Source organism: Aotus nancymaae, unplaced genomic scaffold (assembly GCF_030222135.1).
Source record: "Aotus nancymaae isolate 86718 unplaced genomic scaffold, 86718_ANA_hifiasm-v0.15.2.pri h1tg000003l, whole genome shotgun sequence".
Classification (NCBI taxonomy): Eukaryota; Metazoa; Chordata; class Mammalia; order Primates; family Aotidae; genus Aotus; species Aotus nancymaae.
In genome coordinates, this window is record NW_026988414.1 from 54,224,513 (window position 1) to 54,241,006 (window position 16,494).

At 39.5% G+C, this 16,494-nt stretch overlaps 1 long non-coding RNA gene across 1 annotated transcript in view; it reads right to left on the bottom strand.

Moving 5' to 3' along the window:
• Positions 1 to 16,494, bottom strand: part of LOC105715562 (uncharacterized) — a 48,367-nt gene that overhangs the window by 7,915 nt on the left and 23,958 nt on the right. Inside the window, exons 2-3 of the long non-coding RNA XR_001107063.2 lie at positions 4,386 to 4,528; positions 4,146 to 4,280 (exon numbers count right to left, since the gene is read on the bottom strand). This is a non-coding gene — a long non-coding RNA (uncharacterized LOC105715562). The remainder of the gene's footprint in view (positions 1 to 4,145; positions 4,281 to 4,385; positions 4,529 to 16,494) is intronic.

A 16,494-nucleotide genomic window follows, 5' to 3' on the forward strand; every position in this document is an offset into this window, starting at 1 on the left:
CGCAACCTCCACCTCCTGGGTTCAGGCAATTCTCCTGCCTCAGCCTCCTGAGTAGCTGGGATTACAGGCACGCGCCACCATGCCCAGCTAATTTTTTGTATTTTTTTAGTAGAGACGGGGTTTCACCATGTTGACAGGGATGGTCTCGATCTCTTGACCTTGTGATCCACCCGCCTCGGCCTCCCAAAGTGCTGGGATTACAGCCGTGAGCCACCGCGCCCGGCCCCCCTTTCCAATGTTTTATTTCTTTTCCTTGATTTACAGCAGTGTAACAGTGGTAATAGCAAGCATCCTTTCTTCTTTTAGTCTCAGAAAGACATTTTCAGTATTTTCTTATTAAGTACTCTGTTTATTATGCTGTTTTGTATTCTGTTTATTCTATTTAAGAAATTTCTATCTACTATTAGTTAGCTAAGAGTTTATTATTAACATGGTGGAATTTCATCAAATATTTGTGCTGCATCTATTGATATAGTTATTTTTTTTCTCCTTTATTATGTGGCTGATTGATCTGCAGATATCTGAATAACATTGCATTCCTGGGAAAACTACAACTTGGTCATATGTATATTTACGTTTGATACATTGATGGATTAGGTGTGTTATTATTTTGCTTTGGATTTTTGCATCTAAGTTCCTAAGAGTAATTGGCCTATTGCTTTCCTTTCTTGTAATATGATTTTCAGGATTTCTGTTTGATTCTTTCAGATATCTGAAGGCACAAGCCTTCTGGAATCATCTTAATACTATCTTAGGACTAGAAATGATTCAAAACTGGGCTGCAGTTATAGAGAGGGCTAGAATAAGTAGAAAAAATAAATTTAGATTGACATTTACGTAGGCAACTAGATGAAAAACTACTGAAAAATTAGGCTCATGTTATTAATGATATCATTAAAATAATCAACCTCTTCCTAGTTCTACAGTCATGACCCACAGACCATACTGGCCTGGTGGACACACCATTATTTTGCAGAAAAAGTAGCTAATGGGTCTTACCGAGAGTAATAAATCACATCCCCCAGCCCACTTCCACACAGGAAAAATTAGAAACTAGATATGGCAAATGCCACATTTACCAAAAAATCCTTTTGTTTACATTGTCTTATTTTTACATGTTTAAACAGGTGTTTCCTTTTAATAAGACATTATCTAGAAAGAAGAGAAGACTAACGTCTGTACAAATGGAGAATGCTAAAATAAGATTCAAATAAATCATTCGGGAAGACTCCCTGCCAGATGATCTATAATGTATGCCAGTTTTCCTCCTTTCCAGACGAGAAGCAGAGACATGGCACCTGAGTAAAAAATATATTCACAGAAAACATCACCAAGTCCTTAACAATCTCAAGAGTGAAAAATGAGGCTTTAAAACAGCATTGTGAACAATAAGAAATATCAATGTAAAGCAAAAAGTATCTTGGGAGGGGAAAAGGCAATGACTGAATTCACAATATCACAGCATATTGTTACAACAAAAATATTTGTATTTCCACAGAGCTCTAAAATGGTGGGATAGAAAGATCTGTTCAAGCAGTGACCAATACACTAAAAAATACCCTAGAAGGTAACTGAAGAACATATGTTTTAATCTATTTTATACATGTCTTATCATCAGTGAATATCTATAGAGTTCTCAGGGAGTATTTAGCCATGCCTGCAACTACTTGCATTAAAAATTACAGAAACGATCCAGTCCTTTCACATAGGACATTCCATTCCAAAAGAGCAAGATGTACACCTCATTCTCTTTCTACGGGCAGACTCTATTTTTTCTTTTTCTTCACCATGGTGATTCCTAGCCTCACTTTACCAAATGAGGATTAAACTGATGGGATTTAAATATGTCTTTTAAGAAATGGAGAAGAAAACAAGCAAGTCTATGTACGAAAAGGCTGTTCCAACTCCATGGAATTTAAGGAATCATGAATTGTAGATGGAGACCTCAGTGCAGCCAGGGATCATGAACTCAAAGGCCAGGGATGCAGGCCAGATCACATCCACAAAGAGACAGGCTCTCTCCCCTCCTTCCTGAAATCCGAGGCCTTCTTCGTTTGTTTCTATAGACCCATGAGTTTAGAGAAATGTTTCTCTACTTAAAGAAAATCCACTGGCAAGTCTTAAAATGAATGGCAGCTGCTCTTGACCTCAGTGTGGGGAGTCCATAGAGCAGAGCTGCAGGAGCAGATCCAGGTTTCCTGGAATCAGAAACATATATAATTGTGGAGGCCTCTTTAAGAAAACAACACAGAATTGCAAATACAGAATTGGGTCAAGGGCCTTGAAAGAGCAGGCCTTAACGTGTTAGCTTCCTTATCTTCAGAAAATATGCACCTCTGCTTGGTGGGGTTGGTACAGTGTCTCAAGAAGGCAGCCTCTCCTCAACCAGCTGACTGTTGCCCTTAGGGAAACTGGCCAAACTGGCCAGATCTGATATTCTAAGAACAGTCAGAAATTTGGATGTTTATGAGAAATACCCCCCATTTAAAAATACTGACAAAAAGTCCAAGTTTTAAAGAAACAAAAAGGAAAACCTGTGTAAGACTCAACCTTTGGTCTTTATGTTGGCACCTCTGACAAATTGAGTTCTGCAGTAGCTGAGGCCGGAGCTACGTTGCTGCCCTAATCCCTCAGGTGCATCTCTCCGCTGGACACCCTCGAGGAGGCTGGTTTAACTTAAGCAGTCGCAACTACAGAAGCTCTTGTGTGCAATGCATCCAGCTTACACAGTGCTTTTGGATGAGAAGCTTGAGGAGAGGGCCCAAACATAAAGGAAATGTTAGAACAGAGTGGCAGAAGGAGATGACAGATGGAATGTAGGAGGAGAAAAACGACTTCCAGACCCCTTTCTTTGGAAATAGATTAAATCATGGCCCCTCATACAGTGATTAGATAGCTGGGAAATGTGGAAGACTTTAAGGCAGCATTTCTGAAAATGTGGTCCACAGAGCATCTTATTCTGGAATACCTGGTGTGCCTGTAAAAATAAATGCTGACCTCTGGGCCTAGTCCCAGAAAGTAACAAGTACATGTCTGGAAGTAGGGCCCAGGAATATGCACTTTGACAAGCACCATGTGATTCTTAGGCAAAGTGACAGTTAAGAAACACAGTGAGAAGCTATTTTTTTTTTTTCCAATCTTGCCAAGAGCTGCTTATGGGAGTGGATGCATATGAGAGAGACTTCCAGCTATCTGAACCAGTGCCCCTGGAAGACACTGGCAAGTTGATCACAGTCATTCACTGCCTTCTTCCTGGCCCACACATTTTTAGTTCTGAACCTAAATGGCTCTTTAAGCCGCCAAACAAAATGAACCACTGAGTCTCTAAGAACACCACCTACGGCAAACAGGCCAAGCCCAGCTGATTTGACCCTCTGACTTCCTCCTTGACGTTCTTGCTGACACATTGCAACCTCAGCTCTATTTTGTTGACAATTAGCAGATAAACTGTCTTGAAAACCCAAGGTCTGCTTTATATGTTACAAAATGCTTACCAATGACAGTGTTAATACCAGGCCTTCTTAACAACATATTCTTGATCACAGTAACTTTGCCTCTAAGTCTTACATGAAAGAAAAGTCTCCAGGTGTTTCTGTACCACAGTGAGCACGTGAGCCCATGCGGCAATATCCTAAGGAAACTCCCTTCTCCGGAATATCTCAACTGCCTGAACTCAGTGCCCTTGGTCTGTATTTTCTTTAATTAACATAAATAGTTGTGACATTCTTTCTGTGTATACATTCTTTCCCCATCAGAATTTTAACTTAAGAGCAAAGACATTTTATTTAATAAGAAGTCAATATCAACCAATTGGGAGGTAAAAAGGTAAGAAGTGATTAAGGCCTAGGAGGAAGAGGAGATAATGTGAGCTATTAGGGAACTGAAAGGCCAAGTTACAACCTGACAAAACCAGACGCTAAGGAGGGGACCATCTGGCTGACTAGGCTTCTTAAATAACCTGAACCCAAGACACAACAGAGTCCACATCTAAAGCTGATCCCACACTGGTAGAGTTGAGTCTTCAATCTCTTTCCCTCACCCCTTCCCTGGCTCACCATGCTCTCCTTGCCTCTTGTGTTATCTTTTCTCTGACTCATCTATTAGGCCTTTCTAGTTAATGGTTATCTCTCTGTTCTAAGCTTTACCTCTCAACTCCTGTTTTCCTCTTTTTCTGTCTTCCCTGGATAATTAGAGGAGGAACTGCCACGCACCACCTCCTAATTCAACTTGCTCATGAGCAGGGGCCAGATGAGGATGTGTGGAAAGTGTCCAGAGGAAATCTACAGAAGGGAAAGGAGAGACAGGAAGGATACAGCATGAGTGTAAAATACACCCTCACCAGAGCTATATGCCAATCAGAAATCATAATAATAATACCATATTACCTTAGGGTATTCGTTTCCATAAGGTGAAGAGTGACTAGTTTTGATGTCCTGATTTTGGATGAGCATTTTGAGTAAATGATGCTCCAGGGTCATAGTTTTCAGGCAGCCCAAGGACCTACTGAAATGGTCCCAGCTCTCTGATTCTGCTTATAAAAGGAGAGAAAACACACAGTAAACTCAGACTTTTAAAATAGACCATCCTTACCATACTGTCTTTTATAAGTCATTTCCTTAAAAAATATGTAAGTATTTATTTTCACCTGTTCCCGCTTCTTCAGCTCTCTGCCACTGCCTAGTACTGATGTCAACAAGTAACTATTGTCAGTTTCCTCACTTGCCTCTGTCCAACATTGTCTGCCTTCAATCTATCCTCTGCAGTGAGGCCAGAGTGAACTTCCAAACTTTAACCTGATAAAGTCATTACATCCCGCGTTTCACCATTGACTAATGATATGAAGAGTACTATCTTTTAAAGAAATTGAATCCTTGGTTAAAACCTCCTGAGAAAACTTCATGTTCCTATAGTATCACTGGTGAGCTATTCCAAAGTATCTTACACAAATTCTTCTGGACTTTTTTTTTTTAATCAGGGTGTCTGGGCACAGTAACTCATGACTGTAATGCCAGCACTTTGGGAGGCCAAGGTGGGAAGATCGCTTGAGATCAGGAGTTCCAGACCAGTCTGGGTAACATAATGAGACCCTGGAAAGAAGGAAGGAAGGAAGGAAAAAGGGAGGGAGGGAAAGAGAAATGGACAGAGAGAAAGAGGAAAGAGAGAAGGAGAAGGGGAGGGTAAAGGGAGGGGAGGAGAGAAAAGGAAAAGGAAGAAGGGAGAAGGGGAGGGAAGGTCAGGGGAGGAAAGGGGAGGGGAGTGGAGGGGAGGGGAGGACAGGGGAGAAAAAGAAAGAAAAATTAGCCAGGATGGTGTATGTGCCTGTGGTCCCAGCTACTCAGGAGGCTAAGGTGGAAGGATCACTTGGGCCAGGGAAATTGAAGTTGCAGGGAGCCATGATCACACCACTACACTCCAGTCTGTGTGACAGAGTGAGACTCTGTCTCTAAGTGAATAAATAAATAAATAAAAATTAGGAGTCTGGGGAGACATTTCCCAATAAGCATTATGAGGGTGAGATGACCTGAATGTCAAAGCCTGGTAAGAAGGGGAAATTACAGTTTCATTTCTCTCATGAACATAGATGCAAAAAGTCCTAAACAATATATTAACAAATAAAATGTAGCAAACAATAATATATGACCACCAAGTTGGGTTTGTTCTAGGAATATGAGGTTGGTTTAACATTTAAAAACATCAATCAACCATATTAAGAGGCAAAAGGGTGGAAAAATAATTGTTTTAATGAGTACAAAAGAATAGAGTTAAACATTATGATGAAAAATTATTAACAACAAGAAAGCATTAGCGAACTATGAATAGGAGACAACTTTTAAGTCTGATAAACTATGTCTACAAAAATTACAAAGCAAATATCATAGTTATCAAAAATGCTTTCCTTGAGAATGAGAATAAGACAAGAATTTCTGCTATTACTACATTTATTTAAAATTTTATTTGAGGTACTACTGGCCAGTACAAAAGGGAAGGTAAAAATATAAAAGGTATTAAAGATTAGAAAGTATGAAATAAAACAAATTATTTACATATAAAATTATTGTATACCTAGGAAACAAAAAAGAAGCTTCAGATAATTAATGCTTATTGGAATTAATAGGTGAATTTAGGAATATGGGTGATGAAAAGTTAATACATAAAAATAATTTTAATTTTGTACACCAGCAATAAACAGTGAAATTCTAAAAGAAAAAAAGAGGTTGTGTTTAGTATCATCAACAAATATCAAATGCATAGAAATAAACCAAAGATATGTATAAAACTCCAAAATAAAGCTATAAATACTGCTGAGAAAAATTGAAGATTTAAATAGAGAGATATAATGTATACATAAAAAGAAATTATTAAGAGAAGAGCCACAAAGTTGAAGATTTTGAAATTAATATAACCACAAAAGACTGTATTCATAAAATGTAAATTATCTTAAAAAATAAATTAGAAAAGGATGTAAATCCCAATTTCAAAAAATAGACCTCAATAGATACAAAGTTTAAAATATGCAAGATAATAAGTTCTCCAGAATTTATTATCTGCTGTAGAATATAGTTCCTATAGTTAACAGTACAGTACTGCACACTTTAAAATATGTTAAAATAATAAATCTCATGTTATGTTTTCTTAAGACACACACTCCTTCTTCTTGGCCTTAGTGATGGTTCAATGGATGTGACCATCTTCAAAAACATCGTCAATCTGTATACTTACACTTTTTGTACTTTTCTATGTGCTTGTTATATTTCATTAAAAAGAAATATATCAAATTATTTTATTTGATTACCTGAAGGTAATTTACGGCTTCAACCAATGTCATGGGTGGAGCTGAGAGAGTAGAAGCCAGGTTGGAGGAGGTTGAAGGGTGAATGAGTCATGCAAAACTGGAGGCAGAGCATGTAGACAACTCTTGAGAATTTTGATTACAGATGAAACAAGAAATAAGACAGAAATGCAGAGGGTCAAGGAGAGTTTCTTGACATGATTATTTGGTTTTGTTTTTTAAAGTGAAAGAGTAAATTAGAATATGCTGGTTTGCTGACACTTCATCCTACCTGCATCAACACATCTGATGAAGAAAAGGCAGTCTTGAGTAATGTTTTAGTCAGGGTCCTCCAAAGAAACACACACACACACACACACACACACACACACACACACACACACACAGAGAGAGAGAGAGAGAGAGAGAGAGAGGTTTATTATTTATAGGAATTTACCCATGTGATTATGGAGGCTAAGTACCATGATCTGCTGTCTGCAAGATGGAGAGTAAGAAAATCCAGTGGTATAATTCAGTTCAAGTCCAAAGGCCTGAGAACCAGCGGTTCTGATATCTGAGGGCAGGAGAAGACGGATGTCCCAGCTCCAACAGAGAAAGTGAATTTGCCCCTCTTTTGCCTTTTTCTTCTATTAATATTTAGGCCCTCAACGGATTGCAGGATGCCCACTCACATTGGTGGGGGTGATCTGCTTTACTCAGTCTACTGAATCAAATGCTAATTTCTTCCAGAAACCCTCTCACAGACACACCCAGAATTAATGTTTTGTCAGCTATCTGTGTATCCTTTAGTCCAGTCAAATTGACACCTAAAATTAACTGTCACAGGTAGTCAGGGACAGTAGAGCAGTTGGAAATGAACTAGGGAAGAAGTTGCAGAGAATGTGGGGAATGAACGATGATATGATCTGAATGTTTATGTTCCCCCAAAATTCGTAAGTTGAAACCTGATCCCCAATGTGACAATATTACAAGATGAGGGTCTCTGGGAGCGGGTTTAGGTGATGAGGCTCCATCCTTGTGAATGAGATTAGTGCCTTTATAAGAGAACCCAGAAAGCTAGCCCCTTCCACCCTTTGAGGACACAGTTAGAAGGTGTGATCTATGAAGCAGAAAGCATGCCCTCACCAGACACAGCAGCTTCAGGTGTCTTAATTTCGGACTTCCCAGCCTCCCGAACTGTAAGCAATAAATTTCTATTGTTTATAAGCCACCCAGTGTATGGCATTCTTATTACAGCAGCCCAAGTGGACTAAGGCAAAGGGCTAGCAGAGGACAGAGGACTGATGGGATTCAGTTTAGGCAGTCTCAATGCTTTATCAGAAAGGGAAGTCTGGTTGAAACAACCTCTTTTGAGGGTTTTCGCTTCAACAGCCTGTTAAGTCTTCTTATTTTTTATTCCATGATAGATCTTTCTCCAAGTTTATTTAAATACAAACTAAAGACAAAGCCAGAGACTTGGGGAATACTTTTGTAAAAAGATCATTTCCCTGGAGGTAAAAAGTTATTTTAAAGGGAAGAGGATAGGAAACTCTGACTGTTCTTGCTTAACTTGGGGTTTTCCAAGGATGAACCTCTAGACTGTGAGCTCCATGAATCCTGGGCCCAGGAGTTTGAGCTAACTATCATATTCCCACTGGAAAATAGTAGGTGCTCATTAAATACTTGTTGAAAGAATGACTTAAAGCCTTTGCTCAGTTTACAAGCAGGAAATCTGGCTGTAGTCATGATAAACTGCTGTGACTCTTGGGTCCAGGTGTTAAACCCTCTACCCTGGTGGGGAACCATCCTCTCTTTCTGAGTATAGGGTCTCCCCACCTATTTTGTAAGTACCCTAGGCCTCCAGGCTTTAGAGGTGGTTCTTAGCTATCACTACAGATCATTGGGGAGAATGATTCACCATCTCAACTCCCAGCTAACTCATGTTCAAATGTTTTAGCTCTTCTGTGTGAGTATTTAAGTAGATTAGGGAGGTGAACTTCTGCTCTCTTTTATAGGTCCCATGTTAAATAACATCAGCCCATTCTTATAAATAATTTTCACAGCACTCCTGAGCTAGAATGTAGTTATTGTAAAGTATTTTGCATATTAATGATAAAAATAATAATCAATATTTATCAAGCATTTCTAACATGCCAAACACTGTGCTAAGCATTTTACTCACATTAATCTGTATTTTAAGTTCCAGGATACATGTGTAGGATGTATAGGTTTGTTACATAGGTAAATGTGTGCAATGGTGGTTTGCTGCACTTACCAGCCCATCACTTAGGTATTAAGCCCAGCATGCATTAGCTATTCTTCCTGATGCTCTCTCTTCCCCTGACCCCTCCCCTGACAGACCCATTGTGTGTTGTTCACCTTCCTGTGTCCATGTGTTCTCGTTGTTCAGCTCCCACTTACAAGTGAAAATATTCAATATTTGGTTTTCTGTTTCTGTTCATCATCCTGCTGAGGATGATGGCTCCATCCATGTCCCTGCAAAGGACATGATCTCATTTCTTTTTATGGCCGCATAGTATTCCATGATGTAGATATACCACATTTTTTTATTCAGTCTATCACTGATGGACATTTGGGTTGATTCTGTGTCTTTGCTATCATAAATAGTGCTGCAATGAACATACACATACATGAATCTTTATAATCAAGTGGTTTCTATTCCTTTGGGCATATACCCAGTAATGAGATTGCTGGGTCAAATGGTATTTCTGGTTCTAGGTCTTAGAGGAACCACCACAGTCTTCCATAATGGTTGAACTAATTTACATTCCCACCAACAGTGTAAAAGCATTTCTATTTCTCCACAGCCTTGACAGCATCTGTTGTTTCTGGACTTTTTAATAATCACTATTCTGACTTGTCTGAGGGTATCTCATTGTGGTTTTGATTTGCATTTCTCTAATGATCAGTGATGTTGAGCTTTTTTCATGTTTTTGGGCCACATAAATGTCTCCTTTTGCAAGTGCCTGTTCATGTCCTTTGCCCGCTTCTTGATGGGGTTGTTTGCTTAAGTTCCTTGTAGATTCTGCATAATCATCCTTTATCAGATGGATAGATTGCAAAATTTTCTCCCATTCTGTAGGTTGCCTGTTTACTCTGATGATAGTTTCCTTGCTGTGTAGAAGCTCTTTAGTTTAGGTCTCATTTGTCAATTTTGCTTTTGTTGCAATTGTTTTTTGATGTTTTTGTAATAAAATCTTGGCTCATGCCTATGACCTGAATGGTATTGCCTAGATTTTCTTCTAGGTTTCTTTTAAGGTTTTCATAGTTTTGGGTTTTACATTTAAGGTTTTAATCCATCTTGAGTTAATTTTTGTATAAGGTGTAAGGAAGGGGTCCAGTTTCAATTTTCTGCATATGTCTAGCCACTTGTCCCAGAACCATTTATTAAGTAGGGAATCCTACCCCCATTGCTTGTTTTTGTCAGGTTTGTCAAAGATCAGATGGTTGTATATGTGTGGTGTTATTTCTGAGGCTTCTGTTGTGTTCCATTGGTCTATATATCTGTTTTTGGTACCAGTATCATGCTGTTTTGATTACTGTAGCCTTGTAGTATAGTTTGAAGTCAGGTAGCGTGATGCCTCCAGCTTTGTTTTTTTTGTTTTTGTTTTTGTTTAGGGTTGTCTTGGCTATAGAGGCTCTTTTTTGGTTCCACATGAATTTTAAAATAGTCTTTTTTCTAAATCTATGAAGAATGTCAATGGTAGTTTAATGGTAATAGATTGAATCTATAAATTACTTTGGGAAGGATGGCCACTTTCATGATATTGATTCATCCTATCCATGAGCATGGTATGTTTTCCATTTGTTTATGTCCTCTCTTATTTCCTTGAGCAGTGGTTTGTAGTTCTTGAAGAGGTCTTTCACTTCCCTTGTTAGCTGTATTCCAGGTATTTTATTCTCTGTAGCAATTGTGAACAGGAGTTCATTCATGATATGGCTCTTTGCTTGTCTATTGTTGCTGTATAGCAATGCTTGTAATTTTTGCATATTGATTTTTTTATCCTGAGACTTTGCTGAAGTTGTTTACCAACTTAAGAAACTTTGGGCTGCAATGATAGGGTTTTCTAGATATGGAATTATGTAATCTGCAAACAGAAACCGTTTAACTTCCTCTCTTCCTATTTGAATATGCTTTATTTCTTTCTCCTGCCTGATTGCTCTGAACTTCCAATATTATGTTCAATAGGAGTCGTGAGAGAGGGCATCCTTGTCATGTGCTGGTTTTCAAGGGGAGTGCTCCCAGTTTTTGTCTATTCAGTATGATATTGGCTGTGGGTTTGTCATAAATTCCTCTTATTATTTTGAGGTATTTTCCATCAATACCTAGTTTATTAAGAGTTATTAACATAAAGAGATGTTGACTTTTATTGAAGGCCTTTTCTGCATCTATTGAGATAAGCATGAGGTTTTTGTCTTTACTTCTGTTTACATGATGAATTACATTTATTGGTTTGTGTATGTTAAACCAGCCTTGCATCCTGGGGATGAAGCCAACTTGATCATGGTGGATAAGCTTTTTGATGTGCTGCTGGATTCAGTTTGTCTGTATGTTACTGAGGATTTTTGTATCGATATTCATCAAAAATATTGGCCCGAATTTTCTCTTACTGTTATATCTCTGCCAGGTTTTGGTATCAGGATGAATCTGGCCTCATAAAATGAGTTAGGGAAGAGTCTCTCCTTTGTAGTTGTTTAAAATAGTTTCAGAAGAAACGGTAACAGCTTTTCTTTGCACCTTTGGTAGAATTCAGCTGTAAGTCCATCTGATCCTGGGTTTTGTTGTTGTTGTTGGCAGGCTATTGATTACTGCCTCAATTTCAGATCTTATTATTGGTCTATTCAGGGATTCAGCTTCTTCCTGGTTCAGTCTTGGGAGGGTGTATGTGTCCAGGAATTTATCCATTTCTTTTAGATTTTCTAGTTTATTTGCATAGAGGTGTTTATAGTATTCTCTGATAGTTGTTTGTATTTCTGTTTACTCACATTAATCTTATGAAATACTATGATTATCTTCACAACAATTCTAAGACAGTATATTCTCTACATTTTACATATGGAAACTGGGCATAGAGGGAATATTGCAGGTTTCCTGAGGCCATACAAAGAGTAAGAAGCAGGGCCAGGTTTTTTTCCTTGATTTCCCCGATAGTTTGATTCTGGGATCTGAAGGGGTGGGACACCCTCAAGTTGAGTCCTGACACCTAACCCCTCTCTACCACAGCTGATCCTGTATTTCCAATGCTCTATCAATTGCTTGGAGCTTAAGCTGCCTACTGGTCCCTAGCAATGGGCTCTCTCTATAGACCCGAGAGCTCACGATGGATCCTGTCTCAAGATGACCAGGTGAGACCTACTTGTAGTATATATACTCTTTTGTTATTAGTTCACAGAATTCATCTAAGAATAGGAGGTCAGTGGGCATGTGCCTCTAACTCTAAAGTTTGGCGTGGTTAAAAGCACGTACCGCAGACATGAGGTTCTGGTCTTTGTGTCTGAATGAACGTATTTGCTCTCATACCAAAAACAAGAGTTGACTTTTCCTCTAAATCATTTGCCAAAACAAAAGTTAAAAACATCAACCACCAAAACATTTTTAAAAGGACATGTAATACTTTTAAAATAAAAGAATACTTACTTATCCCCAAAGAAATACTAGGTTCCTCAAAGATTACGAGGGCTTCTTAGACTTTAATGCTCTCCTTGAGCACATCACTTTTTTTGGTCCCAGTTCTGGGTGCAACCGGAGGCCGGCACTCTACAGGGGGCCAACATGGGGCTCCCTTGTCCTGGACACACCATCAGTTTCCTTAATGGGGCCACTGTTATGTGCTAAGTGTTTCCTCTTAAATTCATATACTGAAGTCCTAACCTCCAGTATCTTAGCATCTGACCATAAGTTAATTATCCTTGAAGAGGTAATTAAGTTAAAATTAGGCTGTTAGGTGGTGTTCTTATAAAAAGCAAAAATTTGGGCTGGGTGTGGTGGCTCACACCTGTAATCCCAGCACTTTTGGAGGCCAGGTTGGGTGAATCACTTGAGGCCAGGAGTTCAAGACCAGCCTGGACAACATGGTGAAACCACATCTCTACTAAAAATACAAACATTAGCTGGGCATGATAGTGTGCCTGTAGTCCCACCTACTTAGGAGGCTGAGGCAGGAGAATCACTTCAGCTTGAGAGGCAGAGGTTCTAGTGAGCTGAGATCTCACCACTGCACTCCAGCCTGGGTGACAGAGCAAGAACTTGTCTCAAAAAAAGAAAGAAAGTAAGAAAATTTGGACATAGAAAAAGAGATGCCTAGGGTATGCAGGCCCAGAGGGCTGACCATGTGAAGAAGCAGCAAGAGGGTAGCCATCTGCAAGGCAAGGAGAAGGACCTCAGAAGGAATCTGATCTTGGACTTCCAGCCTCTAGAACTATGGGAAAATAAGTTTCTGTAGTTTAAACCACTCAGTCTGTGGGATTTTTGTTATAGCAGTCCTAGCAAACGAATACAGTCACTTCAATGATCTCTTCAGATATGGATGGCTAGGATCCCGTGGCCCCTGGCTTCTTATTTGATTGCAGGTCTAAGATTGTTAGATCAGGCCACTGGGCCTCCAGCAACATCAGAGGACACCTGAGCTTGGCCATTGCAACATTGCCTGGCCTCACAAGGCTTGGATGGAACTAGAACAAAGATGAATAAAGGACGGTGGGTATAGAATTGTTTTTCTCAATCTTGGATGTGCATTACTGTCACCTGGGAGCTTTAAAACTATCAATGGTTGCCTCTCCCCACTTCCTACACCTACCAAATAAATGAATCAGAATTTCTGGCTTAAGACCTGGGCATTCTGAAAATTCTCCAAGTTATTCTAATATGCAGCCAGGTTTGAGAAACACTGGATCAGGGGATACCTTTCATTTTGTTCTTTATGTTTTGCTGAGATATCTACTGAGATTCTCTCTGGTACCAAGAACCAAGGGCATTTTCACTGGTTACGAAGGCCTGTTTACGAGGTTAAAGGATTGAAGATCTTTCCTATTTAAAAATAACAAAAGCCGCATGTGTGTATTGTGTGTGTGTGTGTGCGCGTGCACGTGCGTGCATGTGCATGTGCCTGCACAAACATTTATGATATTTATCTTTTGGTTATCTTTTCTGATTTACAAAGCACTTTTACCAACAGGGTCTTATTCAGTCATCACAAATCCTTACTAGAGGAGTCTTATTATTCATGTGGTTGATGTGATTGATCATTTTGTGGGTGAGGAAAGCGACCTGCTTTCAAGGGTAATGGGATCATCCTACACGATTGTGTGGGTTAGGCCCTGCGGGTGACCTCCCAAGCAAAGGTACAAGTGGGGGCGAGATGGTGCCTATGGGCCACTCTCAAGCCCCAGTGTGGGGCTTAACCACGCTCAGGAATGTTGGGTTGTTCTAATTCACACAATGAGATTGTTTGTGACAGTAGTGGCCAAGATTGAGGATCAGATATGAGAGCTGGAACTTCTTACCCCACCACCCTGTACTATAATGGCTGCCACTGAGCCCCAGCACATATGGGCACAGGAGCTTGGGTGTGCCAGCTAGCAGGCTGGCATGTGCAGGACAGCCAGGGCAGACTGAGGCAGTGTGTACAGGTAAGGAGCCCCTGCCTGAGGGTCAACGCTCCAGCTGTGGTTCAGAGCTACGGCTGACCAGGAGACTTGGAGCACCAAGTTTGATTTATCTGGGCATCAAATTCTTTAGCTGTCTCTCCTCTACTTCCAACATTCTGTATGTTTTAAAACTTACTAGTTTCCTAAAACTGTGTCCATTGAATCCTAACTCTTTAGAAGAAGAAATACATAGGGAGCGACTACCAGTACTATTTTAAAGAGACATTTAAGTCTCTTAGAAAAACACTTTTCTCCTCTTTGCTAAAATAAGAAATTCATGTAATTTCAGTATACCAGAGGTGAGATATAGAGTCTAAAAAAGGTTACACTCAACTGACAATGATACATTTTTCTGTCTTGTCCTTCCACATTATTTTTTTAAATTATGAAGGCAAGCCAACAGAATTAAACCCAGAGCGATAGCATTTACATTTTATGTAGTCAGAATTCTAGAACATACCATCTAAAATCTTAAAGTCACGAAAACAGATTTTTCTTCTCCTCCACCTTCCTTAACCACTGTGGGGATAATGCCCTATTTCTAGCAACGCTCTTTCTCTTCCTCTTTCTCTTTCTCTGTTGCATTCTACTGGTAGATCACGATGTTGCCTCTGTGATACAATTCTCTACCATACCATAGTCACCCACTATAGAAAAAGATCCATGGACAAAAGATTGTGCTGAGCATGGAATCCAGGAATGATACACAAGGACCACAACAGTCGCTAGACTGAGGCTGAATGTCCCTGACAAGGGGCACAAGGTGTGGCAGGAAAGATTCTGGTTCAAGACCACATTCCAGTGAAGGTGACTTTAAATGCAAGGATATTTAACCAGGCATGTTGTTACCTCTGCCATGGACAAGCTAGATGGCACAATGCAATCTTGCCTCCTGGAAGATTTGCTAATAGTGACTTGGACACAAGTTATAAATGCACAGTACTTTAAAATAAAATAAAACTGTGTTTCTTTTGACAGGTTAAAATCTTAGCAGGTTATCACTCTCAGTTGAAATGCCCATCTCTATTCTGATGCTAAAACTGTCCTTGAGTTAAAAAGGGCTACAGAATTAAACCCAGAGTTACAGCACATCTGCACTGGAAAACAGTCTGACCATTCATCAAAAGGTTAAACATAGAATTATTATATGATCCAGCAATTCTACTCATAGATATCTGCTCTAGAGAAATGAAAACATGTCCACATGAAATTTATACACCAATGGTTAAAGCAGCATTATTATTCATCACGGCCCCAAAATAGAAAAACACAAATTCCCATCAATGATGAACGGATAAATAAAATGTGATATGTCCATACAATGGAATATTATTCAGCATAAAAAGGAATGAATTAATAATACATGCCACAACAAGGATGAACCTTGAAAACATCATGTCAAGTGAAAGAAGCCAGTCACAAAATAACCACATAGGATTAAGATTCCATTTACTTTACATGTCCAGAGAAGATAAATATATAGAGACCAAAAGCAGATTCGTCGTTTCTTAGGCTTAGGGGTGGGGGAGTGGGGAACAGGAAGAGAGAGGGGAAGTGACTGCTAATGGGTAAGGTTTCTTTGGTGGGAGGTGGTAAAGTGAGTTAAGTGTTCTAAAATACATTGTAGTGATGGTTGTACAACATTGTGAACATGCTAAAAGCCTGAATAATCCATTTTAAATGAGTGGATTAAATGGTATGTGAATTATATCTTAATCAAGATGGTACTTTACACATGGTGAAAGTGAAAAGGAATCCCCAATCCAAACAGAGTGTACAATTTTTCAGTGCTGTATCTGAACACATGCTATCATTGTCTAACCCATGGCTCTCTAGTTGAAAAAATGTAGACTCAAGTCTGCTGCTGGCAATGTTTGATTGTGAAGCATCAAAGCCACACAGGCAAGGCCCCTAATACAGGCTGGGACTGTCCAAAACCATCCAGCCCAGTCTCTGCCTCAAAGCAAAGGCCCCACTGAGCCATCTCAGTAACCAAAATCAGGCTTTGCCACAGCTGCATCAATACTTAATGAAAGAAGAGAGGGTCTCACGATTAG